Below are 15,883 nucleotides of genomic sequence, written 5' to 3'. Positions count from 1 at the left end.
TTAGGACGGGTGCTAGCTCTCTCCAGGATGTCAGTCAGGGAAGAGAGGGCTAACAGCTTTCTCCTCACATTAAGCTTTTGAACAGAGGCTGTGTCAGCAAGTCCTGTGCTCTCAAGGCTGGGGACTCCAGCGAATCTCAGGGCAGCTATGGCTGCTGTTCCCACTCCATCCCTTATGCTTGCACTGATCTAGGGCAGTGAGGATCTTAGCCTATGGGGAAAGAGTGAGAGCCTCCTTTCCTTGAGTGAGTTACAAGTGAGCTCCAAAAAGCCTTGGAAATGTATGCTGCCAGGGACAATCCTACACGGAGGGTGATATGGATATGAAGATGGATTAGATGAGACCTATTAGGGTTTTTCCATCTCTTAATACCATCATGGCGGAGCTATTTTTCTGGCGAGGGCCTGCAGCCAGTGCTAGGGCTGGCTCCCTTCACGGCTGCACCAGCCTTGCTTCTCTGGCAGTTTTAAGAAGGGCATCTCTCGCAAAGACCCTGCTCTGAAAGGAGAAAACACCCCAGTCTGGAGCAAACACCCTTCCAGGAGTGAGGGCGAGGCAGCCCCTCATACCCGCTACCCCAGCATGTCAGCAAGAGCTGCCATAGGAAGAAGCTGTGCCGTGGCCACATGCCCTTCCCTGGCCCCGTTCAGAAGGGGAAATGGGAGCATTTGTTCCTTGGGAACAAGAAAGAAGCTGAGAATCCAAGGCTTTTCTTGGCTCTCTAACCCATCAGACACCTTTAAATGAGCTAACAGAAGTGTGGAGAAACCTGGTGGATAGAATTTATGTAACTTTCAAAAGGCTTTTGATAAAGTCCCTCACAAGAGGCTGTTAAGGAAACGGTCACCTCTGGGATGAGAGGTAAAGTTCTCTTGTAGATTAAAACTTCCTGAGATAGGAAGCAGCGTTAGGACTAAATGGCCAATTCTCAGCAGGGAAAGAGGTTAATAGTGGGTTGGCCCAAGGATCAGCACAAGGCCCCATGTTCTATAAATGCCTTAATGAGTTGGAAAAGGAGGGGGAAGAGCAAGGGGGCAAAATTTGCTGAAGATGCAACATTATTTAGGTCAGTCAAGAGGAGGGAAGGAACCAGCAAAGTTAGGTCATTGGGAGAACAATGGCAGGTGCAATTCATTGGGGAAGAGTGCTAGGTGCTGGCTGTTGGAAGGTCAGCTTGAAATTAATCAGACACACTGCTAGGACTCAACCAGTGCTAACCTATGAGGCTGCTACAGCAATGGGTGTGTTCGAGAGAGGGAGGAATAAGCTCAAGGCACCATTGGGGACCAGTCCCTACTGACAATTAGCAGCTCAGGCCAGGATTCCCAGCTGGTTTTTGCTGGAGCCCCTGGGCTGGATGAGCAGATGAGTGACCTGACAGCTGCCTTGTCTCTTCTTTTTTTCCATTTTCTGTTCTTTTCCTACGGGTCTTTATGTATTTTTTCCTTCACTGACCCCAAGGCTACAAGCTGCTGGGGTGGGGGTGTCTGGTGCCGCGCCCCTCCCTCCTCCCCCCCGCCCCCCCCAGTGCTCAGCTGAGTGCAGTGTGGGGGTTTACCTATTCCTCTGAAGTGTCCACTGTCAGTGGCCATCAGCACCAGGATAACAGGGTAGTTAAGCCCACATTGTAGGTCCTGTGCATTTGCTTGTCTTCTCCATGGTGGGGCTGGTCCCCACCTGCAGCTAGTATTGCCTGGCCTCTCTCTGCAGGGCTCTGTTCCACTCCGGCTGCTTGGGGGGAGACAGAAAGGAGTGAATGGGAGATTCGGGTGGTGGGATTCCATAGTGCTGAACCCCAGGGAAGTGCTGGCAAATGAATGAGCTGAGCTTTGAGGGCAAGTGCATCAGATTCACACCCACAGGTGGCTTGTGACTTGCCTGCTTTAGCTGCTGCCCTCATCCACAGGTGTCATTTTAGCCTGGCAAGGAAGGAGCTGCCAAGCTGCTACTCTGGCCTCCTGCCAGAAGCATCCAGGGGACTGTGTGGAGGGAGCTGCTGCTGTTCCCCTGTCCCTGAGCCAGGGTGAAGGCCCAGAACTAGCTTCTCTGCCCTTGGCTCGAGCTGACAGAAGAGGCAGCTTGCCTGGGATTGGCTGCCCTCCCTGCGTAGCCGCACTCTGTCAGCGGAGCTGTTCTTCCACAGGAAAGGCAAATTGATTAAAATGTGCTGTGTGGCGAGCTGTCGTGGCTCTAATTGGGATCTCAGTGCACAGCATGGAAATGTCGTTATGCCGTGTGCAGGGGGGACTCGGCCCATGCAGGGAGATGGCCTTTGATATCCAGCCAGCACCCCAGGAGAAAAACCAGCCAATTAATGTCTAGTGCCCCTTCCTCTCTTTCCCCCGAAGTGGGCTGGGCCTCTCTCCTCCCCCTCCTGCTGTCATTGCCTGGCATTCCTGCTGGGGGAACAGGTGGGAGGCTCATTAAAACATGCTTAGCACTTCCCAGCAAAGACATGGATTTGTTTCCCCACAGCGTCCCCAGCAGAGGCGCGTCTCATCTGTTCCTGGTTAGCTCCTTTGCTAGTGTTTGTTTTTCTTTCAAGCAATTTGTTACTAATGTACAGCAGGCAGGAGCTAGCAGTGCCCAATCTGTACCCACTGAGAACCCAGCCGCATGGGCCCCCTCCCAGCAGTACCCAGTTACCGCCAGCTGGGCCTCTGGCCTTGCGGGTGTCCACCAAGTTGTCCCCAGTTGGTGGATGTGGGGACAGCTGCAGATTTCATACTGAAGCCACGTGGTGCCACCTGTGAACAGCCCTTGCTTTCTCCACTTTATGAAACAAAACAGACCCCTTCCAGGGCATACAGTCCAACAGGGGCCTATCCCAGTACCCCTCCATTGGTATCTCTGTAGCCCTCCCGGGCTCAATCTTTACATTGTCCCAGCCCTGGTATGGGAACCTACCTACAGTGCTTCCTCCCTGGAGACACTGTCTTCATCTGCTCTGGGCCTTTCTGGTTCCAGCTCTGCAGCTGGGTCACTAAACCATCTGATCTCCTTCTGGGAGTGTTTCACAATTCAATATGCAGCCCCTTCTCTGGACCTTCTCAACTCCATTCCTCAGAGCTTAAGCCACTTCCCTAGTGGCTGGGGTGTGGACGGGACCCAGTCCCACCCACTACTCCAGCTCCCGGCCCAGGAGGATCCGTTGAATAGCAGCCATGGGCCACTGCGTCCCCTTTAATTAGTCACTACGCTGCTACAGTTCCATGGGCCGCTTCCCCGCAGCCCCAGCAGCTTCACAAATGCTTGACCAATACCATAGGGCTGAAGTCTTTTACTCAGCCCCAGGAGCCAGCCAGGAGCTCCCTCTTACTTCCCGCAGTCCCAGCCAGCAACTGATCTGTCTGTGGTCCTGCCGCTCTTTCAGCCAGCCAGGAACACAGTCCTCACTCCTGCATCTCCAAACAGCGACCGATCGGGCCTTGGTGACTGCAGCTCTTTCTATATGGCCCTACCGAGCCCCGATTGCCTGCTCCCTGCAGCCGCTTTCCAATTGACTGCTTCTCACATAGCCACTCTGGGCAGCTTGAAGGATTCACCTCCACTGCTCCCTTCTGGAATGGGTGTGGTAGGACCACAAGACCTCCAGCAGGGGACCTCTGGGCCTACTACACCCTGTCACAGACCCTCACTCCAACCCTCCCTGTGTTTGTATCGTGGGGTCTGACCCATTCTGCCCACTGCAAAAGTTCCCAGGGAAACTCTGCCAGCAGCTCTGTGCCACCCAATAAAGTACTCAGCACAAGTGCTCACAACCAGGCATGGTGCCCAGCCCATGGTGCCCATCGGGGGTGCCACTCCTTGCCGGAGGCTGAGGGGAGAAACTCTTCATGCAGGGAGGGAAGGCTGACAATGGGGACGGGCCCTTACAGTGCCCCCACAGGGAGCAGCTCCATTCTTCCCTCCCCTGCGATGCTGATTTCTCCTTATAACTATTTGAGTGGTAGAAATGGACCAGCCTGAGGCAATCCCATGGTGAAGAGCTGACATCAGAGGGGCTCTGCCTGTTGTGACTGTCCCTGTGCCATTCTGCTGAGGCGGCAACTCCAGTCAAGCTCCTCCTGTCAGATGGGCTAACCCAGACTCCCTGCCAATGGAGGACTAACAATTAGATGAGAGAGGAGGATGAGCTCAAATAGGTGGTAGAAACTGCAGGGGTTGAATAAATTCTGAGAGTCAGCGAGTTTAAAGCCAGAAGGGACCATTATACCATCCAGTCTGACCTCCTCTGCATCGCAGGCTGTTACGTTTCGCCCACCTACCCCTGTATGGAGCCCAATAACTTGTGATTGGCTGCTTTCTGGAAGCTATGCTTTAGCCAGTCTTGATTAGATGACATCAAGAGATGGAGAATTCAGCACTTCCCCAAGCCACTGGTTCTTATAATGCCTTTCTCCCCTAGGTGAAAGAGCCCATTAGTACTGGGTATTTTCTCCCCATGAAGGTACTTATACACTGTAATCTAGTCACCTCACACTCGTCTTTTTGCTAAACTAAAGACAACAAGTTCCTCAAATCTCCCTGTATGGCTTCTTCAGCCTCAATCAATTTGGTGGCTCTTTTCTGCACCCTCTCCACCTTTTCAACAACTTTTTAAAAATGTGGACACAGTATTCCAGTAACGGTCTCACCAATGCTGTATCCAGAGGGAAAACCATCCCTACTCTTACTTGCTCCTCTCCTGTTTCTACAGCCAAGAAGTGCGTTGGCATGTTCCAGCATTGCACTAGGAGCTCAGATGGAGTTGCTTGTCCATTCTGACCCCTAAATCCTTTTCAGAGTCACCACTTTCCAGGACACAGTTCTGTAAATATCAGTTGGTCAGAAAGTGAGTAGCCAACTCCCACCTCCAGCTCAGCCTCCCCCCACTCCACTGGCACCAGGCCCTCTGTGTCTGAACTAGAATACAGACTCCCTGAGGCAGGATCAGTCTCCTGGGATGTTTGTAAAGCTCCCAGCACGCAGTCAGTGCCTGATAAATAATACAATTTTATTGGCTCCCATTGATGGGGGTTGTATATAAATCTGGGGGCAGAGGTGAAAATACTTTTACCCTCAAGAATTCTGTGTTTTGCAATTGTTGGCTTGTAGCAGAGAAAGCACAAGGAGTCATGGGCTCTCCTGGAGTTTAGTGCTTCACTTCTGATAAGATTGTAGCTATTAAAATAGTTTTCTCAATTCCCAGTTCAATTGTACTGTAATACCCTGATAGGATCGTGGATTGGCTCTGATCAAATTGGCTCTAATCTCTCCTTCAGAGCAGAGCACAGGGCCCTATTGCAGGGAAATTTTAATTGGCAGATTATTTATTTTTGTGGCTAACTTCAGACCCAGTTGGGGGCTAAGCGAGTTCCTGTTATTGGCACAGCGGTCTCAGAGTGCTGACCTGCCAATTCAGAGCAGTCTATCAGGCTCCAAAGCACTTTGACATGTGGCTTCTAAAACCCAACTTTCTATTCTTCCATTCACCCTAGCCAGATTTCCTATCTCTGCTAATATAATTCCCTGGGCAGGGACTGTACCAGTTAATAAGAGCCTTGCAGAGAAGATGCTTGGTACTTTGCAATAGGCACCTTAGTGAAGGATGAGCAGTCACCATTACGCATGGATTTTCTAAGTTCCTTCCAGGTTGGGGCCCAGCTGAAAAGGTGGTGTACTTTACTGACTGCTAGCAGGAAAATACTGGCTGTGTTGGAACCCTCAAGCTGACTGCGTCGCTAACCTGTGTAACTGCATGACCTTGTTAGACACCCTCAGCCCCTTCCCTCCTGTTTGCTACACTCACCCGTTGCATCTATTTAAAAAATTGCATTGGAAGCTCTTCAGAGCAAGGAACGCTCTTACCTTGTGACTGTGCGGTGCCCCACACACTGATCCTGACTGCGGCCTTGGGTGCTACGGCATGTCAGTAATGCTAGAATAGCCATTCTTCCACCCCCGCACACACCCCTTTCTCCACAGCAGGAGAGATGCAGCTCTTGTGCAGTGGTATCTGGTAGCTAGCGAGTGCAGGTGATTAGAGAGGGAACTGGAGTGTTTTTCTGTCAGGAAATCCTCATGATTTTGCTCATGAACTTGATCTTGTTGAAACAGTTAAGGCCTCCATGCAGTCACCTCCGCCTCTGCATCTAATGGTTCAATCACAGACATAATTAGACGAGACTCCAATGGCCTAATGAAGACTGACTGGCAGCTCTGAGGGAGGTGACATTAAAGTGTTTAAATGCTATAGCAGTACAAAGGGCTGCACTTATCTGTCTGCCCACTGCAAAAGTTCCACGGAAACTCTGCTAGCAGCCCCATGCTAATCATCTGCATCAAAGCAAATGCTAATTAAAACAATTACTCACGGAGGAAACAAGGCTGGTTGGGTTCTTTTTGTTTTTCTCTGAGTGGCCAAACTCAGCCACTAAGTAGGAGCGTTCAGGCACTGGGAAGTGGTGTAATCACAATGACCAGTAGAACTACGAGGACAGTTCCATGTTTTGTAATGTGAGACTGGTGCTCGGGCTCCAGGAACCTGCCCTGTGCAGAGTGGTCTTGACATGCAAACCTCAGACTAGGATTTGCAATGGCAGCAGCAACAATAACCTTCCTCCACTGGTTCACTCTCACTCAGAGTTGCTGTGTCCTCTGGTCATGCTGCAATGTGCCTCTGACAGCAGCCTGAGCTGAGAAGACCACCATGCTCAATATGAGATGAGAATTCAGGGCTGTTCATTTAGCCCATTGTATCTCCTAAGCTGCTTGCCCAAGGGACACCAACATGGCAACCCACGGTGTTCTTCTGCAGAGAGATTTCAGTCTGTGTTCATTCAGTCCTGGGCTTTTCTTCATTTTATTGCTCTTGCTTTCCCTCAGTGCTACACCCCTGTATGTCCATTGTGATTGTGTCCTCCAAGTTCATTCAGCTTTTGGGCCACACTTCTACACTCTCCAGCCATAGACTAGGGTTGCACCCTATCCTGGAGTGTGACCTGGGCTCAATCTCCAGGTCCAGCCCAGGCTACGCTTCTCTTCTGGGCTCAACCAGAGCTACGTTTGGTGGAGCACAGAGTCCACCCTTTCTTGGACTGGAAATAGGGATATCCAGTGTGTACTTCATTTCAAGATCACATAAGCCTTCTCCTGAAGGCGCCACTGGACACTGTCAATGTTTGTAATGAATTCCAGCTCAGGAATCAAAGGGCAAATGCCTTAGTCCTTTGTAAACCCCTTCCCCCTCCCCCGAAGCTGTTCTCTCTTGAACTAATATTCCAGCAGTCTTTCAGGAGTTTGGAGCTACTGGTTCTAAATGCACACTCTGCCCAAAGTGAAAGGCTAAGAACTCTGGTTTAACGACCCAATGAGAGCCCTGAAGATGGATTTGTTACCAAAAGAGCTGGGGAAAGACCAACATGATATCATTTTGTGATGAGATCATAAGTTTGGTGAACAATGGTAACTGTGTTGGCATAACATATTTAGATTTACTGCATGACATTGTTTAAGAATAAATAGCACTATGCAGCATTAGACTGTTTTACTACAGCTAGATGCAAGGTCAGACATTTAAGAGCTATGAATGTAGGTCACATTAGTAGGGTGGGAACTGTATTTTAGACTCAGAAAAGGACTTAGGAATCATGGTGAATACCAAGTGTGATGATGTGACTAAAAGCTGCTAATGTGACCCTAGCATGCATAAACAGGAGAATATCTAGTAGAAGTAGGGATGGTTTGCCACTGTTTGTGGCATTAGTGAGGCCATGACTGAATATTGTGTCCAGTTCTGGTGTCCACACTTTAACAACGATGCTGACAAACTGGGTAAGGGTTCAGAAAAGAGCCACAAGAATGATTTAAGATCTGAAAAACCTGCCTTACAGAGTGTGACTAGTGACTTGATCATGGTCCACATGGGCAGAAGTGTTCTTATGGCAGAGCACTTGTTAATTTTAGACACAGGTATCATGAGAAACAGTGGTTGGAAGCTGAAGCTAGACAAATCTAATCTAGAAACAAAGGGAAATGTTTTAATAGTGAGGTTCATTAACCATTGGAACAATGTATGCTACAGATATGGTGGATTCTCCATCACTTGAAGTCTGTAAATCATGACTGATTCTCTGTCTAAACGATATGCAATAACTCAAAACAGAAGTTATGAGCTTGGTAGAGGAGTTGCTGGTGAGATTCTATGGCTTGTTATGCAAGACATCAGACAAGATGATTACAGTGGTGCTTTCTGGCCCTAAAAATCTGCATCACGTTCAACCCCTGCCATCTGTTTCCCTGGGCCTCTTCCCTGCAGCCCTAGCACCTTTTCCACCCTTGTATCAAGGCCTCAGTCTGGCAGCGGTCAGCTGGGCGCTCACTCATCTGCCCAGCACTGCTCTGGCCATGGTGTTGTGTCTTCTCCCTCCTTCAGGGCAGTCAGTCCTCCTATTCCTCAAACTCCAGAGAGTGACTGACAGTGTTCTGTTCAGCAGCTCTTCTTATATGGCCCAGCCTGGCCCTGATTGGCTGTCTCTCTAAACCTTTTCCTAATTGGCTGTCTCCTGCGCAGCCTCCCTGGGGCTGCTTTAACCCCTCTGCTGCCAGTGTGGGGCAGACGCCCCACTGCACTTTATTTCTCTTGCACCTTGTTGTTGGTTTTTCTCTCAGGCACATGATTTATCTTATGCTGATCAATTTGAATTGGCTTTTCTTCCTGGGAGCCCTATGTCCCATGCAGCACAGGGAACCGATGGAAGGGGACCATTCTGAGGCAACATTTATACTCAGCACGGGAGGAGTGTGATGGCCAGTAGGTCTCTGGTGCTCTAACGAATGGACAACACTGCCTTCCCTGGGCAGCTCATGTAGTGGATGTATGCATAGTGAAAGCATAGGTTGTCTCTCCCTGCTTGACACGCTGGGCAGTATTCTGCCATACTGCCCTTGTGCTCTCCTATTTATGTCTAATCCTGGTAACAAGGTCACAGCACGTACCGTTGATTGATGAAGGACATGCAGGCTGTTCTGTTTAGCGCCTCTGTCTGTCCCCTGTGCCATGAGGGAGAGATTGGTGTTTGGAGCGGTTGGGGCTAAGAGGTGGGTCAGTGGCACAGCTGGTGGGGGAAGCTGAACTCTTAATTTGCATAAACTGGGGCAGGTCCGCACAAGGGCTGAGAGCTGTTTTCCCTGTCCTCCACCTTCAGCCCGTCCTGCTGGTCCTTAGCAAATGGTTTTTGCAGCCTCTGTATTTTTCCTCCCTGGAGGCATTGCAGACTCGTGTCTGAGGTATAATAAACTAGAGAATAGATTAGCTCTCCCCCAGGGAAAGCCCTTCTAACAAATTCCTCTTAATGCAGCTGATAGCGTATTATCCAGTCACTGCCTACACAGCCATCCCCTCCCCTTCTGGTTTTTTGCTTTGGTTTTTGTTCTGGCTTGACAATGCCTGAGTGGAACTCGAATCTATTTAGATTCCAATTGTTTCACGCAGCTCCTGTGCTTTCTTTTCAGCTCACTAAATGCCTCCTGCAATGCTGCCTCTGCCAGCCCAGTGCGGGGGTGCAGGCTGCAGGTGCCTGAGCTGTTGGCACACTGGCGTGCTAGGAGGGAATTAAGGCTTGAACTAGTAAGGCTTGAACTGGGCTGGCTCACCTCGTGAGCCCCTTCCCCTAACTCCACATTCATTCATCTCTCTGGCATCTGAATTAGAAAAAAATCCACCCCCCTGAGCTCCCCTCTTGGGGCTGCTCCTGGTGTCGAGGGGAGCAGACGGTGGGTGGGGTGAGGCTTAGGCTCTGTGCAGCAGCACTGCAGGAATGCCACCCTTTGCTCAGAGGTGCGTGTTCCACAGCACTGTCTGCAGATTCATGGCATCTGCTGGCTTACCAGGGGGAGAGCAGAGCAGCTTCCCTCCCCTGATTTTGTCTTTCCGGGGGTGGAGGGGAGAAGCGGGTGCCCCTTGTGTGGGCAGGAAGAAGAGTTCATCAGTGCCAGGTTTGGGCAGTGAGTCAGCCCCACACCAAGTACCTCCTAGCAGGGGAAGCAGCTTTCTGTGCTGCTCGAGCCTGGAATAGGCCTGTGTTAGGGCTGGCTTGTGGTCCAATAGGCAGTCTGCAGAGGAGAGCTGCTCCTGAAGGGATGATGGGGACCCTAACAGAGCCTCTCCCCGGTTACAGTTCTGGTACACTCTAGCCTGGCCTGAGCCTGGGGCAAGGGTCTTGGGGCTGTGCTCTGTGCTAGGAGAGCTTGGAAACCGGCACACGTGCTCTCTCCCTCTCCAGCACTTCATCTCCACAAGCCCCTTCTCCTGCACTTCCAGCCTCGTGCTCCCTGTTCCTTGCCTCTGGGCTGCATGAGAACTGAAGCCAGAGCTCCCAAGGGCCAGCAGAGAGCACTAAGTCCTGGGCCACAGCGCTGCCTGAATGCAGCTACTTGGGGAGCCCAAAGGAAACACAGGGGGAAGACCCCTTACACACAATTCTCATTTTGTCTTGAAAGGCAAAGGTTCCTTCCCCTCTAACATGCCTTCCCCCCCACCCCCACCCCCCGCACCCTCCATGGTTAACCTCCCCGTTTCAGCTCAAGGTGTCCCCTGGGAAGGACAGCACCTGGGCAGTCGTGGTCATCAAGAGGATGTGGGGAGAGGAACTTTCAATCTGAAAGCAGGGAGGGCAGAGTACATGGGGGTATGCACCCCTGCCGAAGGCCCCTCTATTCTCACAATAAGTGGGGGAGAGAGGCAGCTGGCCACATCCTGCCACTGGTAGCCCCTTTATGGCTGCTGACATGAGTCCCTGTCGCCAGATCGCTCAGTCCAAATGTTTAGTTTAGGATGGCAAACGAGCTGAAGCTGCTGAGACTCTTCTTCCTTTAAGCAGCCCCTGCTCCAGCTCAATGAAGGCTGTTTAAGTCCATCCAGATGGCATAATGGGCCTCATAAAAGTATAATTTGTGTCACAGTCCAGAGCTGTTTGAAGAATCCCAGCTCAATAAGGATAGTACATTTCAGCTGTACCTGTCACACATCCATCTCTATTCATCAAGATGAATAACAGAGGGACCCCTGACGTGCGATGCTGAGGCAGGCAGGGGGCTCCTGCAGGGAGGCCTATTCCCGCACTGCAGGCTGTCACTGTTCAGACCCCATGGTAGTGGTGCCATGGTGACTTATTTCCCAAGCCTTTGGGGGAACAGCTGCTGCTGCTGGAGATGGGTTTGCACAAAGTCATATCATTTAGGAAACAGCTGGAGCACAGAAATCTCCCAAGCCCTTGCAGACACACAGCCCCAATGCAGACAGCCATTTCACCTGCATTCCCTCCACGCCTCACAGTTCTGCTTCTCCAACTGGGTTACAATGTCATCCTGCCCTGGTGCAGGCTGCTCTCCACTTGGAGATGCCCAGATTGCAACAGCGGTGACCCCTAGCAACAGCCAGTACTCCTGCATGCATCTTTCCCTAAGGCACCAGCTGCTGGCAGAGTCAGGGCCTGGGGTAGCAGGGTGCAACCTCACAGCCAGTGCTCCCATGACATTCCCTATATTGCCTCCTGCTAGCCTGGCAAAGCTGATGACACGCTCAGATCCTAATCTTCCAGGAAGTGCCCCAGAGACCGTTTGACAATGTGAGTTCTTCTGGGTTCAGTCATCAGTGAGGGAAGCTGCTTCCTAAACCACCACAGTTACTGTGGCTCTTGCTCCACAGAATGGGGATTGCTGTGTTGCATCACACAACGTGATGCTGTGTTGCTTCTCTGTCAGGGGAGTGGAGGCAATGAGCCCCTGCAGCTGCTGCTGGGGAAGGAGCTCTGGGCTCAGGAAATCCCAGCATGCCCAAGCCTGGTGCAGCAGAATGGGCTTTCGGCGTTACATAGATCAAAACAATGGCTTTGCCAAACTCTGTTGTGGTGCCAAGTGCAGAGCTGAGAGCATCCTGCAGTGGGTCAGAGGCTGCGCTGCCCTTGCCTCTGCCATGGCCTGAAAGAAATACCATGTTGACTTGGCACCGAGGACCCACTTTTCTGGCATATATGTGCATTGTTCTCTCCTAATGAAGGCTGGACCCCCAGCAGTGACCTGTGCTGACGTGTTTCCACGTGTGCTGAGCTGAGTGAGACGGCTGAGCCCATCTGGTGTACCCATCAGTACAGCAGCTAGACCCAACAGCTAAGTGCAGGAAGTGCCGGCGTGCGGTTTGAGGCTTGCACTGAGGGGAGATCAGATGCTGACAGACTGACATGTAGGCAGCTGCGTGTGGTCCTGCCATGTTGGGGAGGAAGGCTGGCCTGAACATTAAGGCACTGGGCTTGGAATCAGGAGCCCTGGGCTCAATAGCCAGCTTGGCCACAGACTCCAGCTGTGACTTGGGCAAATCACTTCGGTCAAGATTTTCAAAAGTGGCCCCTGATTTGGGGTGCCGAATGGAAGCCAGCCAGAGGCTCACCATAGGGTGGTCAGCACTTCTGAAAATGGGGGCTCAAGTCGGGTACCAAACTCTTGAGGCCCCTGACAGCTGGAGCCTCTGTTGAAAAGGTTGGCCTCAATGTCCCTGTCTGTGAAATGGGGATTGTGGTACTTCCTGTCCCCCAGGGTGTTGCGAGGATGGATTCAGGAGTGATAGTGAGGGGCTCAGACACGCTACTGCTGGGGTCCAGAGAAATGCTTATAAACCATGCTGCTCCTTGTAAGAATACTCAGTGGGATGCACCCCCCCACTCCCAGACCTGTGGCTGTTTTAGTGCAGAGGACAGGTGTGTGTGAGCCTCTCGCATACCAGTGCCTGCATCCACCGGATAGTGACAAAGCTGTTTTCACCAGGGTGAGCAGGGAGGGGAAGAACAAAAGGCTGGTGTTGCTGGTGCGCAGACTGGGAAGGGAAGAGCAGGAGACGCACTCCATGAGGGCTCTGACCAACCCACTCTGGATCAGATCACTCTCCTCTAGCCAGATGGAGGGACATGAGGCAGCGTGTGTCCTGGGTCACAGTGTGGAGTTTGCAGCTTTCAACACCCCTCGGGGGTGGGGGGAAGCATGTTTTGGAGAAGAGAAAGCAAGAAACCTCAGTAATCCTTCTCAGCCAGCAGCACTTGTGCCTCAGGATAACAAATCAGGGGCCGGGCTGCCACAGGCTTCGGTTTCACCCCTCTCTTCTCCCTTCTGGACCTGTCACGCACACATTTCTTGTCCTTGAGCCTCTGCCCCGCTTGAGCCGAGCCTACGCGAACCCTACAAGCTGGGAAATGACCTTGTCTGGTCCTTGAAGTGTTTGGATGGGGGTGAAGCTGACAATTTTATATTTTTCATCCAATCCCCTGTAAATCCCCCGCCCCCCTTTGAGTCCCTCGACCTGATCGGAAAGCACACCCGGAGCCAGGGAGCACGTGGTGAGCAGAGCTGGATAAATAACTGACTTTTTAGTTCCCTGGAAGTTCTGAAGAATTGGAAAAGAGCTGGGTCCAACCCGAATCTGGAAGATTTTTTTTTGGTGAATCAGAAACATTTGTTTTGGGTCAAAGAAGATTTGTAGTTTGATCTGAACTGTGTTGTTTCTGGGCATTTTAAAAGGGCTAGATTCACAAACACAGTGGGGGTGGGAGGAGAGGGCTGATGCTCACCTGATCACTGTTAGCACTGTGGTTAAGGCACACACACTGAAAGGGAGAGACCTGGGTTCGAGTCCCTGTTCCAGAGTAAGGAGTCAACCGTGTGTCCCCCACATGCCAGAGTGCTAACCACTGGCCTAAAAGTTATACGGTGATCACCTCCCCACCTGCAGCTGGTTTGTAAATCTAGCCTGTTTTTTTTTTCTGGCCAAAACTATTTGGCCAATTTGTGTCAAACCCGCAAATAGTCTCAGATCGACCAAAACCGCATTTTCTGGCTCATTTACTCTTTGTCCAAAAACTGTCACCCAGCTCTGAGGCTGTGAGAAAGGTCAGTGGAAAGGTCAGCTGGCTTTAGGTTCCCCCTTAGAAAGGGCTTGAGATAGAAAGTTACAGCCAAATGGCAATAGCTGATATGATCCCACTGGGTCATCTGGCTCAGTGCTGGCATTTTGGAGCCCTCATTTCAGGTTTGGGGGCGGCTACTCTGCGCTTCTCTCTCCCAGCCTTGGCAAGGGAGCTCCGCTGGGCCCCAGTGCATCGCTGCTGCTGCCCATATCCTACCCCATTCAGGGGGGGTGCACTAACCAGCCCAGTCTCTGCGGTAGGTCAGTGGCACCACATAGCAGGAAGCAGTGGGCATTGTCTGATGCAGCTAAGGTCTTAGTCTGGTTAATGTGGACCAGCTGCCTAGGGATGGGTCCCACACTCCTGCTGCTGTCATTGTGTCTGAGCTCAGCTAGCCCTTGGCAGAGTGGATACCCAAGGGGTACCATGTGCTGTGAGGCTGTTTTTTTTTTTCTGCAGCTCTTCCATTCTTTCTTTGCTGAGCACAGTTGGGTTGCGGCAGTGAGTGTGTTCTCACCTTGGCTTTTTCTGGACACTCACACACATCACAAAACTAGCTGCCAGGCATTTGAGTTTAAAGCTCACAGGTTCAAATCTCAGCCTCCCAGCCTGGCATTAGAGCCCAAAACAGAGGCTGCTCAAGACAGTCTTCTGCTCTAGGCAAAACTTCAGAGAGCTCTTAACCCCCAGCAAAGGTTTTCAGCTGGGGCGAGGGGGTACTTTTGGTGGGGGAGGTGGGGAGCCTTATGAAGGTTCAGTGGTTGTAGTAGAAATGGGGGAACCAAGCTTCAGGTTGCAGTGCCACTCACTCAAGTTTAGCCCAGCTGCCCTGGGAAGAATCTGCCACCTTAGACAGCTGCCTAGTTTTCCCATAGCTAGAGCAGTCCCTGGAGACCATTCAGCACAAAGGAAGTGTTGATTCCAACAGCCCCCGTGTAACACCTGAGGTCAGCCCTGCCCAGACAGCTTTGGTGAGCGTGAGGTCCTGCTAGGAGCAGGCTTTCCTGTCTCCCAGCTACTGAGCAGAGGAGAGGCAGGTAGAAGGAGAAAATGGAGATAAAGGGTGAGGAGGCTTCGTTGTTTCCTACTCCTGCCATTTCCCTTGTCCTCTACGGGGCCTCCATTCGCTATCCAGGGACCATAATGCCAAAGTGCCCCAGAAAGCTCCCAGAGCCAGATTTGCTGCCAGCCCTGCCAGCTCTGTGCGCTGGGGTTTAGAAGCCACTGCTGTCAGGGGAGCTGCTAATGCGCAGAGTTGGCTGTCAGACAAATAGCATCTTTAGTGGCTGAGCTCTGCTCCTTGCAAGGCTGCATGAGAGGAAGCCCTAATGAGGAGTTTCCTGCTTAAATTACATGGGCATTAGTCTGCTGCTGCGTGGGTGAAATCTCCACACACAACGGTGCCTGGCTCTGTGCCTTGAACCTCTGCAGCAGGCCCTGCGCTGCCGGCAGGGTGTCCTGTTGGGCCAGGTCCAGAGTCACCTGCCATTACGGCCTCCTGAGGCTGCAAAGTGTGGAGCAGTCACCTCACCGTACCAGTGTCACCTTGTGAGGCAGCCCCCGGCGCGGGGCAAGCACCTTGGGGAAGGCAGCCCTTTGGCTGTGTTCGTACAAGGCCAGGTGTGTTGTCAGCGTTCTGTATATAGTGATGATAATCTCGTCTCTATGCCAACGGCAGGGTGTGGGGAGGGGAGGTATTGGAGCCACCAAGATTTTCCCTGAAATCTCTCTTCCCAGCACCCCCGGAGATGCTGATGAATCAGAACTTAGAGGGTGGAGTCATTAAAGGGACCAGAGCAATAGCCCTGCCTTGGATTTAGTGTTGTTTAACATTTACATTGCCGCAGCCCTAAGGCCTCAGCCAGGCCAGCCCCATATATTGAGTGACAGCCTCTGCCCCAGAGAGCCTGGACAGGAGCTAAAGGCCGCCCCTTTGCTCTGCTAGAGGT

Source organism: Caretta caretta, chromosome 6 (genome assembly GCF_965140235.1).
Source record: "Caretta caretta isolate rCarCar2 chromosome 6, rCarCar1.hap1, whole genome shotgun sequence".
NCBI classification, from domain to species: Eukaryota; Metazoa; Chordata; order Testudines; family Cheloniidae; genus Caretta; species Caretta caretta.
The sequence above is the reverse complement of the archived record's forward strand: the minus strand, read 5'-3'. Positions refer to the sequence as shown.